Raw genomic sequence first — 15,182 nt, 5'->3', positions numbered from 1 at the left:
TAACCGTGTAAAACTAGCGGATATTCACGCTTTCACTGTTTTAACTGAGTTAAACCCTTTCACTATTTGTAAACAGTGAAAGGGTTTAACTGAAATAAGTGACACGACGTGGCGCCACATGTAGCCGCTGACGCTGTGATCCCTATAGACAACTTCCGGCTGGGCCTTCTGTATGTAAACAGTGAAAGGGTGAATAAGTCCGCTTGGTAATCGTGTAGAAGTAGCAGATATAAATCCACTTTGTAATTGCGAATACATCCCATACACCTGCTGTGTTCCCAAGCAGCAAAATGTACTGAAAGTCGAGTGCTATAGGGGTGGACGGGTAGGTGGAAGGCCTTGAACAGACCCGTGAAACTAAAGAATATTGATAAGACACATACCGTCCACCCATATTGCACTCAACTTTCAGTACATTGTGCTACTTGGGTTCCCGCCTTACTTCCCTCGCGTCGCTATCTTATCTCGACTGTCTGGACATCAGCATGTTCTGTAGTCTGCAGTTGGAAGCCACGTGGTTGTGCTTGCTCGATCTCAGACGCGCTCTTTGTTACCCTCGGGAAAGGCGATGCCTAAGCAACTCTGCCACCTGCCCCTCGGACTGGTTCGAACCCGTAACCATGTGATGGGCAGACGGCCACTGTACCAACAACAGATCCACCGAGCCTATAGTATAGCGGCACGGCATATAGGCTCCGATCTTCGCGAGTGATATATACTTGCGTGTGCTGATGGAGGAACTTTTGCGTGTGTGTTTGTGGCGAGCATTCCGATCGTGTCATATTTGGAAGACCCACAGTGCTTCTGCTGGCTTCGCCGTGTCAAGTAGCCTTTCAAGGCTCTGCAAGGTAAGATAGGTGCAACAGACAGTACAGTGTAGTACATACATCACAAAAAACAACTGACAGAACGGCTGGAATACTGCGTACGTCCCTTGGCTTTTCGGCTCCTGCGTCACACTGTATCAGGTAATTCTTTTAATCAAGTGCTCCCAATTGAGTGATTTGATTGTATGTCTTATACGCCGCTCATGTTGTGATGGATGCGTTGACGACCGCTCACATGGTGGACTGATCACTTTTAGCGGTGCGGACAATGCGTTAAGAAATTTGGAGACTTTGCGCAAGTTTAACGATAATAATTTATGCGTGAGGAAGGTATAGATGAAGATTCGCCCGGAGAGTCGTTTGTTTTTGTTTTTTATAGGTTAAGAATGGCCAGCTAGGAAAAACTGACTTCCGCAGCGTTGCCATGTTCTAACACGAACAAAAGAGGTCAGTAAGCATGCAGGTCATATCACTGCAGCAACAAGGTTTCTGCCCTGTGGCCGTGCAACAACAATAATAATAATAATAAACAACAATAAATGATGACGATGAGATGGGGTGTTTCACCGCGGTGGTGCGGTACCCTACCCCATTGCACGTGGACCATTATGTGAAGATGATGAAGGAAGGATGAACACACATGCATGTGTCGACATATCTCATAGAAAGCTACGATTACAACGGGATTTTAATCCCATTGGTGCCATACTTCGATACGGTTCAACAACCTTCTCTCCGTACAGAAGCCGCACCCTGCAGTTGTCTATCGCGCACTTTGTTTCGCAGTTTGTTCCGGAACAAGAATGAAAATCAATCACAACCTGTATCACGTACGACAGCGTCCCCCTCATCTCATCAGCTGCATTACACGGCTCTTCAAATCGCTACCCCACACCTCGGTTGAAACGAAAAAACAAAATCTCATTACCATGGTCACTCAATCGGCATAACGTTACCAAGCTTTTCCGCTGATGGTGCTATCGTCAGCTGTATTACGTGCACCTTCCTTCGATCCCCACCGAGCTCTGCAAACACGGCTTTAATTTCGTTTCGTCACGTGACTTCGCTCTCCAAACTCTGTATGTAAGCGTTCCTTCCATTATTGTAATGAGAGAAAGGGAAAAGTCGCCTCTGGGGACGTTTCGGCCATTGCCTAGCAGCCTCGTTGCGAAGGCGGTGTGCGCCCCTCTGTTGCGCGAATGATTATGAGGCGAGCGCCAACGCAACCTGCAAACTGTGCACTTGTTTTCTAAATATAAATTATCCGCAAGTGAAAGAGTATAGCGTGCTATGTAGAGCGTCTTATTGACTGAGCATAAGGGTTTTCGTGGCTGCTTACGATAAGAAGACTCAATGGTGACAGGATTATAACGGGTCTTCATCTGCAAGAAGGGTGCTTGTCAAGGCACCTTTGTGGACGATGGAATTCGGCAAAACACGAAGAAACACTTGCCATAATATTTGCGATTTCAATGAACTACAGGTGGCGCCCCGAACTTCCAAGATGGCGGACGAAAGGAGGTCTCCCGAGCGAAGCGAGCGTAGTGAATGCAGTGTTGGCCGAAGTATGTTCGTCTATGTTTCAGCTTTTAATACCCACAAATGTCAATGACATGACAAAATGACATGTTTCATGCAAACGGAATTAATTTTGTCTGCTGGTTATATCATACTGTGCAGTTCAACTCAGAGAAGCAGGCAAAAAGTTTCCGTCGTCGGAGTTTGTTTACATACGTCGGGAGTCGAGCGAACAAAGGAGGCAGTTTAGAATCTGAGAAGGCAAAGTAGGGATTAGCTGCTAAGAAAAGTGACATAGCATGTGTTTTGGAATGTAGATTAGTAGTCTGCAAGCAATACAATGTTTGAGTGAAACCGCTGAGTTGGCCATGTTTGCGTTTCTGCTCGGATAGTCCCTAGTATTTACATGTGAGTGTTGGAGGGGAACAACAGCTCCGTTGGAAGGGTAGTGTCTCAAGGGATTAGATACTTTTTGTAGGAACTTTGAGAAGTAATAAAAAAAAGTAATGTACGTTCACATGGGCATTTGCAAGATCTCTTCTCTGTTTGGTGTGGTGATGACAAAACGTGCTCATATGACGTTAGCTCTGACCCTGTTTGCAGAACTCTGTGACTGTATGTCAAAGGTATACGTGAACAATACATATTTTGAAAACCCTTGGCATACACGCGTATATCTGACACCTTGTCTTGACTTAACACCATATACATGTGGCAAGCATCTGAGCGCTGCAAGAGGTGCTCTGGCAAGGGGAAGTATTCGCACTGCTCTTGGTATTTAAATACGACTCTTGGCGAGTCATTCGCTGATACGTGTGCGGCACCAGACAGAAGCTTTCTCTCCCAGCGAACATCCATAGTGGATGCTTGTCTACGCCGCATTCTGCATTAGTACGGTGATATTGTTTACTTTGCCTAAGGTCTGGAAGTACATACATGTCAACACGACAAAGAAATGCCGGTTCCTCGTTCTGTATTACTAAGATTAACATTAAGATAAAATCGTGGCGACAGAGTTGATCAGGAAACTCATGCGATGAGTCGACATATGGGACTTCTGTTCCGTTCTTCTTGATTAGGAAACTATTAAAATAAAGCGTCGGGCGTCTCGAACAGGCTGAGAAGAAATTAGTAGAGCAGCATTCCTCTTTTCGATTTCGATACATTCTTTGTTGCCGGCATTCTGTTCATAAGCAAGAGAAACATGTACCGCCCTACCGCTTCCCAGTCTGGACGTGCTCTCGGACCTCCTTTCGCAGCTTTTCGAGACCGCTGCCGGGTGGCCACGGCTTCGCTGGAATCGCGAAAAGCCAGCGTTGAAGAAGTTCTGGAGGTGACTCCGTGGTATATGCAACCTTAGTTTAGTTATTTGCGCAACAGATGGCGAGAACGCGAACGTATCTTGTACCCATAACCTTGTGATGAGCACCCAAGCAGCACAATGTACTGAAAGTCGAGTGCAATAGGGGTGGACGGGTAGGTAGAAGGCCTTGAACAGACTGATGAAACTAAAGAACATTGATAAGACACATATCGTCCACCCCTATTGCACTCGACTTTCAGTACATTGTGCTGCTTGGGCAGACGGCCACTATATCAACAACACTGGGTCGGTTCGCCGAGGCTATAGCATAGCTGCAAGGCATCAGGCTGCGATTATGGTTGTCGTCATGGGCATCTATGGCATCATTCACCGTCGTTTCGCAAGGAATGATGTGATGGGTTGTTATGTGAGGTTGACGCCGAGTGATGGGCAAAGATCTGATGTTGACGTTGAACGATGGACAGCGATATGATGCGGGCTATAATGTTGACGCAGTGGAGTATGCCATATAGAGGCACTAAGTGCAAAATTTCTCCTCGTGGACTAACATCTTCACCTTTTTTTTTTCATCTGCTAATCAATCAATCTCATCGTGGGATGAAAGATGCTATTACTACGCGCTCATTTACTCTGCAATTACTCTGCTTCTTCATTGCTGAGGCCCTCGGTTTGACGGCGTTATCACTACGTTTTTTTATTTGTTCTGCAACAGCAGGTACAGCGATATCGTATGTCGAAATTGAGATCTAGACGTCAACTTTTTTTCTGCGTGAAAGAGGCACGCGGTATATGTAATTGATGGTCGTCCTATGTAGCCTTACTGGGAAGGCGTTACAATAACGTTTTATTGAAGACCCGTGTCTCTCGTACTGGCTTGGAAAGAAAACTAACGAACTTGCTACTACGTCTTGCTACAAGTGCCAGCCAGTATTCTCAATAATCTGTTCGTATAAAACCTATTGCATGGGCCTGTTTTTCTGAAAGTGAAGCAGCAACTTATTGACACTTTTTCGTTCTAAACACCGCGGCCACATCCGTTGACGCTTTACGCATTCTTTTTTTTTTTTCGCAGGTTGTGCGCTCGCACACTATTTCTCAAAAGCAACTCAGGTTTTTTTCTAAGAATTTACGGCCTCCGTCTCGCAAAGAGCTAATATCGAATTTAATAATCTTCGTACTGGCTTCTGAGCTACCGAAGGCTATTGCAGTATCGCGCGGTACAACAAAAGAAGAAAAAAAAAAGGATGAAAATGAAAGTGACACAAACTCAAAATCCAAACGGACTTTGTGTAATACAGCGCTGCAATACCTTGACATATGACTTTACGGTAAGATGTATACTCCGTAAAAGAACAAAATCTCACAAGAAATAAGAATGAAAGGAAACCTCTTTCACAGTTGCAATCAGAAGACGTCGAACTTTCCAGAAAAATGAAGCTGAAAAACGAAGCAGACGTCAGTTTCTGCCGTTAATTCACCTTGCCACCGCTTGGGGGCAATTCGATCGGACTGGTGGGGCGTCATCAATTTTGGATGTTGTGCAGTCCTCTGCAAGGCGAGAAAAAGAAACGAAAGAGCAGACAGGAGCCGACGTACGAATTAAATGCGCCATTTTTACCTGTAGAGGGCGTAATACCTCGGGGACGTCCATCTCTTGACAGCTGTATTTTTGAGCAGACGGTCATTTTTACTTCGTTCGCTGGTGGCATCCCATCCCGTGGGAGTACGTTGTCCAGGACAGATTCATGAATAAATGTGAACCCGATGACACGTGCAGGTGTTAATATCGATTCCTCCTCTTGGTTTCTTGTATGCGAGGGGGGGGTGACGTAAGGATGCAAGTGGTATGCCGGGACTCTTCAGGAGACGGTGTTTAATGAAAATGTTAGTGTCCCACAACATTTGTCTTGTAATATGTAAGAAGCTCGGCTCGTTTTTAATAACATAATTTCAACTCAGCAACGTTTTACTCTCAAAAGTAAAGTGTAAAGGAGTAAAACTAACTGAAAGCTAAATCGATTAAAACTATGACTTGAATTGAATAATACTGTTTAACGCTTCCGTGAACAGCGACATCTGTCTTCTTAATGGCGGACATTCAGAATGAAGTTTCACGTGCAAAAGAGCAGAAGTGGTAGAAGAGGCGTCAACCCCCCCCCCCCCCCCCGCCCGCGTAGAAGAAAGTCGTTGCGAAATCAGTTTGGCTATCTTTTCTTTATTTTCGGCTTTTTCAGCTTGTCTTCCTTTTCTACTTCTAAGTACTCTTCCTTGTTTGTTCTTTTTCCATTATCCCCTTTCCACTTTTAGTTCTCCTTCTAACTTCAGTGCCTGACGGACACATTGTCGATTAACCTTAGTGTCACGCTTTGTCACACATCGAAGTTAGATTCCTTCTTTTCCATTCTTCCTTTTTTATATAATAAACGTATTCCCTCCGCCCTCCCCTCCCCCTATCGCTATACTGAAAGAATTTGTTACTGTACTACCATAGTAGCCATACGAATAATCGTATACGACGTTTCCTAGGACATACACCCACATTTGCACACGTTCGTTACGGTGTGCTCGTATTTTGCCTGAACAATTGCTGTCCCTCGGTGCAAAGTACGAGTACTTCTTCTTAGATAACTTTCTGAGGTACACAGTGCAAATCCATCCGTGTACAGACAACATACGGGTGAATGGGGAGGGTGAGTGGGTATATGTCTAATAGAAAGAAAATAGAAAAGAGGGAATGTCAGCCAGGCTCATCCCGGCTTGCTATTCCACAAAAAAAAAACTTAAAAAAAACCTCAAAACAAACATTATAAAAAAAAGGGAAAGAAAACATCTTAAAAAAAGAAAAAGAAATGGTCAGTGCAGCACAGGTGAAGGGACTTGACATCAGTGCTGCCTACTTCGTTGTGATTGGTTCTCAGAGAAATGCCCTCATTATGGAAACCCTACACTTAGATAGTCGAAGTCCTGCACAGATGTACTTCCTCGAAATATTTCGGAGTACGGTTTTCTCCGCACAATAAGATTCTTTCTTCGAATGTACGATACAGCTGGAGAAAAGTATATCTTGATGTCTCTCGCAAGACGCGACCTATTCAATATTACCGGGCGCATGGGGAGAAAGATCGAAGAGTGGAGTTCGCAAATGCACCGGGTCCTTTTCCGTTCAATAAGGTCGCCCCCCGCTCTGTAGTATTTGTGCGGGAAAAGCCTGCACTGAAAAGGGGGACATAATATCGGCTGACTTACGTTTTCCATAGCTGAATTCAGTCGGATCTTATTGGATTGTGTAACCTGGGATGCCTTATATTTTGTTACAGAATTTGATCTCGGGGACAGAGGCATGATTTGTGCGCGCACGAGGGATGTTCTCGAAATCATGTTTTCGAAACCTGCTGGGTCGAGGCGCGTGAAGCTTATTTTTGTGTATCTTACTGTTAGACCTCAGTAGTACGTTGGCAAAATATACGTCTGTCTAACAGAAGCTGCAAGCACTGTTGGGGTTCAGTACTTGCTTTGAAGTGTTCATTTTTTGTCTTCCTTTTTTTTTTTTTTTGCAGTCAATGATTTTTTGTTGTTGTTGTTGTTGTTGCTACGACGTAGTTACTGCGGCGATTGTATCCATTACTTACAGTTAATAATTATAAACATTGTGAAATATACATATTTCTGTTTTCGCAAAAATTTACATAATTAAACTTACGTTACATAACATTCACATCAAGAGGTGGCAAAAACCTAGTGAGAACAAATACCGTCGACCGCATGATTCCATATGGTGTAGTTTTTTTTAAATTCAATGACACGTTTTCTAGAACACCCCCGTATACATCTGCAAACATATAGGCATACGTCTATATATAACAGACATATATATATATATATATATATATATATATATATATACATATGCATATATATATACACGCCGTCTTCCGCGAGGGACGTTAAATACGGGGTGCCGTGTGATGAGCTTTCATCGCACGTTAAAGAATCCTCAGGTGGGCAAAACCAATCCACAGACCGGCCGCTGTGGCGTCGCTCATGATCTCAGTTGTCTCGCGACGTAAACACCCAATTATTAATCAATTATTATTATTAATAGTCTACATATAAAACTTACATGAACATTATTCACACGAGCGGAAACAATACTAAACGTCACGCACGCCGGTTCAGTCGCTATTATTTGCGTTCACTGGTAATTCCAAAAATCTGCGTCGTGAGTCATCCACACTCTTACATTACCACTTCCATTACACAACCACCTCACGTAGGATGACGTAAAGCTTTTCACTACTTCAGCCATATAACTCACAGCCGTTTCCCTAATCTCGCAACGGGCGTATCAATGCCTGCCAATCACTTTCGATAAGGCACCCGGCAGACTTTGAGCGTAGACGTCTCGGTAATCTTCGTGTGGGCGCTGCAGTGTGCTTACCCAGTGCCAAAGGTAAGCCCCGTGGTAGAAGCCGGTGCAGCCTCTAGAGGAGTAGGAGGAGGGGCCCCCGTCATCTTCGCTGGAATCTGCGCTTTCTGGCTGGATGTCTCAGGGATTTTTCGCCTTGATAGAAGGTTCATACGAGTCGGTAATTAATGAAAGTTTGATGTAGGTGCTGCTGTCACTCGACACTATCAAATACAGGTTATTAGGAATGCAGGTTATTAAGCTATTAGTTATTAAGGATCAAATTTGTTTTCTTTTTCTTTCTGTGACCGTGCGTTGACTTCAGTTTTGCTTGTATGTCTGACGTTCGGTTCAAAAGAGGCGTATTGGTTGACGTATATGGTAAAGATTGAGGTGATTGCAGGTTCAGGGTAACTAGTTATTGTTCTTGTTTTTGTCATATTTTATTTTGTATATTTCGCTCTATTGAGTTTTATAACATTGGTCGTAAGCTTGTGCAGATTCTTTAGCATCGGAGTTGACGGTACACTCTAAATATTTTTACAAGATAAAAGGTGTAAATCAAAATGTGCAGAGCGCACACCTTTTAAGGTGTATTTTAACACCCTTGTGAGAGCTGGGGTGCAGCCCACAAGGCACAATAAAAAAATGTTAATGTTAACAGTTAAATATGAAAAAGTACTAGAACTTTTCAACGTTTAACTTTACTGCCAGTAACGTGCCTTAACTGTTGCACTTAATTCCTATATTGAATGTGTGCTGCAACATAACGGGCATTGTAACGAGTATTTAGGCCTTGATCGCAGAAAAGGCCATTGTATGTTGAGTATCATCAGCACCATTCTATAATCAACAGCAGCAAGTAAAACTGTGTGCAATTAGTGCGAGAGACGATGATCAGGAAGAACACATCGAATCTACGCCACACGCCCGTGTAATATGCCTTAATTGTGTTTTCAATGTTTGATTTGTTTTCAATACAGAAAAAATAAATTGATATTGAACATCCAAGTTCACCCATTACACCCTGTATCACGGCCTATCACGATATTTTAGAAAAGGGTATAATACACCATATTTACACCTTCAAAACCTCTGAAACTTGACTCAGGAGGCGTCAAAAGGGGGGTAGCATTGCTAGATACACAGATTTTATACCTTTAAACGCAAGGACAGCTATTACGAGATAGGGTCAGCATGGACAGGACATGGCGATGACTGATCGGTCTATTAGCTGAAATTACGACAGTGCGGCCCGAAACTTCGACAATGATTTATGGTGGCAGCGAATGGGAACTTTGAATAGGTGCCCAAATGCGAGTTTGAGTTTCGAAGCATTAGTCACGGAACTGCCCAAACTGTTTCCACGATGAAAGGACTGCTCGGAAATTGTAACAAATTACACTCGTTTGTTTTCTTTCGATGCTTTGCTCATTGCGGCTGAAGTCTAATTATAAGTGATCGATCCGAGTTCCTTCTTTTTCTGAAGTTCGAGGTGCTGTGTAGAAATTGAGTAGCCCAATATATATTTTCCTCGGGTTGCCAAGGAAGGTGCGATGGGATTGATATGTTTCATTAGGACTTATGAAGCTTAAAAGAACGCACGATCTGCTTCGAGTTTGCGATTCCAGTTTACTGGGCGCAACTGCTGTTTGCAAAAAAAAGCAGAACGAACTGTTTTAGACGGGCATAATCTCTGCGAGAATTCCCGATAATTTGTCAGCAGACGTTGTTCAAACGAAACTGCCTGTTAATTACACACGCAACTCAGAGAAAGCTGCAGCTGCTCTTTCTCCAACGCGTTCGTCGCAACTCATCGCTGTTGTGTAAAGTGCGCTTCTCCACATAATGACTAGTATTGTGGCAGAGCATCCTTTAAAGGCGGGGCCTTACGGCGGCGAGGATGGCCACGCGGTGAGCTACAAAAAACAGCTGCTGGTTGCTTTCGCTTCATTCTTTTCATTTCACCTCATACTCTCACAAACGGTGCAGAAAAATGCCTTCCACATGGTGTGCGTATATGGTGGCAACTTAATAAATTCATAGCCTTCTGTGAACAGGAGCACTACGCAATTTTGCTGTATGGTGGCGCAGATAAATCCAAGGGGTAGTCAACGTCCAAGATACACAAGCACAATGCAGTACACGTAAGTGAAGCTTTCAACTGTTCATTGACACAATATATATATATATATAATTGGGTGTTTACGTCGCGAGACAACTGAGATCATGAGCGACGCCACAGCGGTCGGTCTGTGGATTGCTTTTGCCCACCTGAGGGTTCTTTAACGTGCGATGAAAGCTCATCACACGGCACCCCGTATTTAACGTCCCTCGCGGAAGACGGCGTGTCTAAGCAACTTGTACCCTGCCACCAAGTTGCTGGCGTCCTCGGCCGGGTTCGAACCCGCGATCTCGGGATCAGAAGGCGAACACGCTACCGACTGAGCCACCGAGGCCGGTTCATTGACACAAGCTTTCATGCAATGGACTGTATTTCATCAGGTGTAAGAGAAAATATAAATTTACAGCCGGGCTGTAGTGGGCTGTAAGATTATATTTTCTTTTACGCCTAATGAAATGCAGTCCACCGCATGAAAGCTTGTGTCAATAAACAGTTGAAAGCTTCACTACGTGTACTTCATTGTGCCTTTATATCATGGCAAGTAATTGTTCTGAGTCTGGAACAGCTTCAGACCTGTTGCTTTCCATCATGTTCACCAGATGCCGTTGTCGTGTCCTGTGTCGAATGTATGCATGCATGCATGTATGTCCTACGTCAATGCTTGTCCTGTGTTGCATGCATGCATGCATGTATGTATGTATGTGCGTGCGTGTGTATGTGCGCGTCTATGTATGTACGCGTGGGTGTGTGTGTGTGTACGTATATATGTACCGTAATTTCACGCGTATTAGCCGCGACTTATGCGCGATTTTTTTTCTAACGGGCGCTCTGCGGCTTATCTGATCACTATTTTTCCTTGGTATTTTCCCCATACACCGGTTTTAACAAATGAACCGACAGTGTCTCTGCGACAGCACCGCCCTCCCGATGCACGAACAGTATACGTAACAGGGGGGCGTCCACATTCGAGTAGATTGACCTTCCTGGTGTCTTCTGGAAGACCACTGACCCAGCGATCCATGAAAAACACGCAACAACGGCACAGTCCGATCTGGGTAGAAGACTAGAAGTGAACTGCTTCGTGTACACGATGTTGACTCAGGAATATGGACCACAGGGTTTATGGCCTTCTCTATATGATCTGCTTTGTCAGACAAATCAGCCGCGTCGTATTGCCCGGGGCTTATCTGCCAGAAAATTTTCCAAGCGTTCCTAAAAACGGGTCCTGCGGCTTATACGCGTGAAATTACGGTACATGTGTGTACGTATGTGCATGTATGTGTGTATGTATGCGTGTATGTATGTATGTATATGCGTGTGGCGTCTGCCCGTGTGTGTGTGTGAGACAGACAGAGAGATGAAACATGTGATGAAGGCGTGTGAAGTGAACGTGTGCTTGTCCTGTTCGTTGAATGAGGCCGCTTGACAAGTCATCGGTAAGACGTGCGATCGTAGCGTAGTGGTTAGCGCACTGTACCTGCAACAGAGAGGAACGTTTTTCCATTCAACCGCTGTTTGGCTTTTGCTGCCATATTTCAATCTCTTATTAGCTGTTTTAATCAGTTCCTTCACTTACTTCTATACTACATGCGTATAAGTGTAAACTGTAGTTGTTTTGTACCACCCGGTTCTGCCTTTTTTTTTTCTTAATCGATTTTGTAGAATTCGGATACATTTTAATAAACTTGAAACATACTAACTTGATGAGACATGCTATGTTCAGGACCAGTATATTTTTGTGTAATGTTGTAGTGGATGAGGCATTTAAACATAAAAGGACAACACAACACAAGCCTCACAACTTCAACTGAATGATGCTTCAGTTGAATGATGGCAGTCGAAGACAAGGCACCAGCAGTGGTGTTCGAACCCACTCCCTCTGATTTCCTGTCAGGGTAGCTGGTGTAGGGCATGGTGTAGTTGGTAGCATGTCTGACCAGACAGAATCAGAGGGGTTTCGAATCCTACTACTGTTTTTTTTTTTCGACTGCCATCATTCGACTGAAGTATTTTTGTTTGACACGTACGCTGTCTTTCAGGCATTATTTGGTTCTTAAGAGTAATCGGGGAATGTGGAAACTAGCATGGACTACCGAAACTACTGTTTATTAGCGTACAAACCTTCCTGCAGTGGACTGCATTTCATCATGTACCGGATCATCAAGTTCGTTGTACCTGATGAAACGCAAGTCTACCGCATGAAAGCTTTGTACGCTAAACGGTAGTATTACTGTTTTTGTCTTTTTGTCATATGTTTTTAAGAGTACACTAAAAAGGCAAGAGATAAATAAAGAACATTTTACCTGCAGTGCTACCAACCGTATCGAGACACTGGGGAAGGCTTGCTTCTTTACTCCTTTACTCCCTGCACCGACAACGTCGTTATGAGAGGGCCAAGTACGTCGTAAAGAGCATCTGTAATAAAACTTCCCGTTGGCGCCTTATTACGCCTCATGTCGCAAATCATGATCAGCGTTCTAATTCTGAAACACCAACGAAACCCCCCACCTCACGCTTACACTGCCAGGACACCTCGTGAATCATTCAACGTACTCCCCCCCCACCGTTCCGCTCCAAAAAAGACTTGCTGATATGCATAAACTTTCTGTTGAAAACGGCTGACACGAGATTTTCCGTAGACCCTTCCGAACGATATATTTGAATCTTCTTATCCACTCGCCCCCTTTTGTTCTTTCGTCTTTCGGTGCAGTTTCATTACTGGTATAACGCGAATACGCACACACACAAAAAGAAAAAAAATGGCGGCTGGGACATACAATAAAGGTGAAGAAATTCCTGCAGACCGAAGCAAGAAAGAGGGCGCGATAAGCGGCCTCGATTATTCCTTTCCCTTGACAACTTTTGCGACGTCTTCTTATTTCATCTTTTCTTAATCAGTTTAGATGACACCGTCGTCTGCTTTGCATAATGTCGTAATTCTCGCTGTAAGTTCAGGTCGATTGAGATAGATGGCGTTGCTCTTCGTGCCGTCTCTGCAAAGTTTGGACCGCAAGGAAAGGACTGAGTGTCGAAGATTATGCAGTGACTGATGTTACCACCCGGTGCGTCTTATATTCGTATGCAAATGCTGCGAAATATATTGCGATCTAAAGTGCTGCCGACTCGGTGCGAGGGATTGTTCTTTTTTTTTTTTCGTGTAATGTTTCGTGTCTTTTTGGTGAATATTGTGTGTCTGGCTTTGCCGTTTAATGTTGACTGATGTTTCAAGGGTAGGATGGAATGCAAATGGAAACGGAAAAGACATTCCTAGTACATCGTCATCCCCAACGTCAGAGTAGAGAACTTTCTTGAAGTTTTTATTTAATAATAGTTATGTTGTTCGCGCGACGTAAAGATTTTTGCTGTCTTGAACAAACTTTGTACCCTGTTAGTTAGAGTACGAAACAGTACATAGGGCACAGCGAGAACAAGCACGTACCGCTTTAAACACGCCCTCAAGCGGTGATAACAAAAAAGAAAAAGCCTGCGTCGTTGGGCTTTGTGCTGCATGCGTTTAAAACGCCCTAGCTTTATATAGGCCATCCTTGGCAGTAAATTTTGACGAAACTCTTTGTGTTACGTGCGTGCGCTATAGCTTTAACGAATCACTTTATTGAGCGTCATTTACTATAGTCAGAAGATCTGTTTTACCGTCGTTTCGCCGACCATATGCTTCATATCCCAAGGTGGGACATCCACAGTGAGGAAAGGGGAGGCGGTTGCTGCTCCGTTTTGCCTATACCAGTACTATTACTGATTTACATTTTTATTTTTATACTCATCTTTATTTTGTACTTGTCGTTTTTATTTTATTTTTATTTTTTTTACGTACATACTACCTAGCGCTCACATTGAATACTGTGAGCAGAATGTATTCTCCTTGGTGTGTTTTAATACTGGCATCACCACCAGCAATGAGGTAGAGTATCACACCTGGCGATGAAACACCCTATTCATCATCTCACAATAAAGTTGTTGTTGTTGTTCATACTTGCATGTAGAAATAAAAGAAAAGTAAAAAAAAATCGCTCCGAACTCGCTGAACTTGAGCTCCCATTCTGTCATTGTCGTCATCGCCGCGATCAGTAATCAACTCAGCATTATACCAAGACACCCACCGAGGCGGATCGATGACCAAAGCGTATCAAGGCGAGCTTTACTTTCGACAAGGTATTAGTTTCTGGAATGGCTTGTTTGCCAAAACGATAATGAGTTCCATTCTCTCGATCGTGAAAAGATGTGAGCCGGGAGAGGGTCACGTGAAAGCTGAAAGATCTTTCTCTATTGAACCACTTTCTTTTTTCTTTTTTTTTTTCTATTCAGAATTCATTTCGTTGCAGCCAAAAGTGGAACAAAACGCCGTCACTCAAGCGGGATGGTGGGACAGCGGGACAGTAAAAACGGGACCCGTCCCATCTAAATTGGGACGTCTCGCTCCTAGCCAACCATCACCTCGAGCGATATCGTTATCTGCCATGATTTGTTGAAAACGGGAGGCGTAAGCCAGTTTTGTGACAATTATGAACAGCATAAGTGTCACGTTTTCAACAAATCATGGCAGATAATGATAGCACTCGAGATGATGGTCGGCTAGGAGCGTGCTATGCGGTGAAGTTCAGTTTTAAGAGTGTAAGAAAGTAACGCTAACCTTTCCCGTAAAGGCTCACGTTTCTTCTACACTCTAAAAACTGAACTTCACCGCATAGCACGCTCTGCGCCAACCATTGCCACGAATGATAAGGTTATCGCTTCTGATTCGAAGAGAGTGGGGGGGGGGGGGTACATCTTTTTTTGCCAATTTGGATACATAGTTAATGCAAAAAGGCGTACGCCTACCTCTCGATCTCCTCGAATTAGAAGCGATAGGTAGATAGGTATTTATTTAATTGTGCCCATGAACGGCGTTAATATACGCGATAACACTGATAACCCTATAATTCGTGGCAATGGTTGGCTCAGAGCGCGCTACGCGGTGAAGCTCAG

At 43.8% G+C, this 15,182-nt stretch overlaps 1 protein-coding gene across 5 annotated transcripts in view; it reads left to right on the top strand.

The window, feature by feature from the left end:
• The first annotated feature begins 507 nt into the window (after window positions 1-507).
• LOC135393968 (uncharacterized) overlaps window positions 508-15,182 on the top strand; it is a 256,551-nt gene continuing 241,876 nt past the window's right edge. For 3 of the 5 annotated variants that reach the window (XM_064624367.1, XM_064624362.1, XM_064624364.1), the window contains exon 1: window positions 869-968. The gene's annotated coding sequence lies outside the window, so the exon portion shown is untranslated. Of the gene's footprint in view, window positions 849-868; window positions 969-15,182 lie in introns of those variants that run through there. The other 2 variants (XM_064624363.1, XM_064624365.1) reach the window with 2 other exon arrangements.

Source organism: Ornithodoros turicata, chromosome 5, assembly GCF_037126465.1.
Source record: "Ornithodoros turicata isolate Travis chromosome 5, ASM3712646v1, whole genome shotgun sequence".
Lineage (NCBI taxonomy): Eukaryota > Metazoa > Arthropoda > Arachnida > Ixodida > Argasidae > Ornithodoros > Ornithodoros turicata.
The sequence above is the reverse complement of the archived record's forward strand: the minus strand, read 5'-3'. Positions and strand labels throughout refer to the sequence as shown.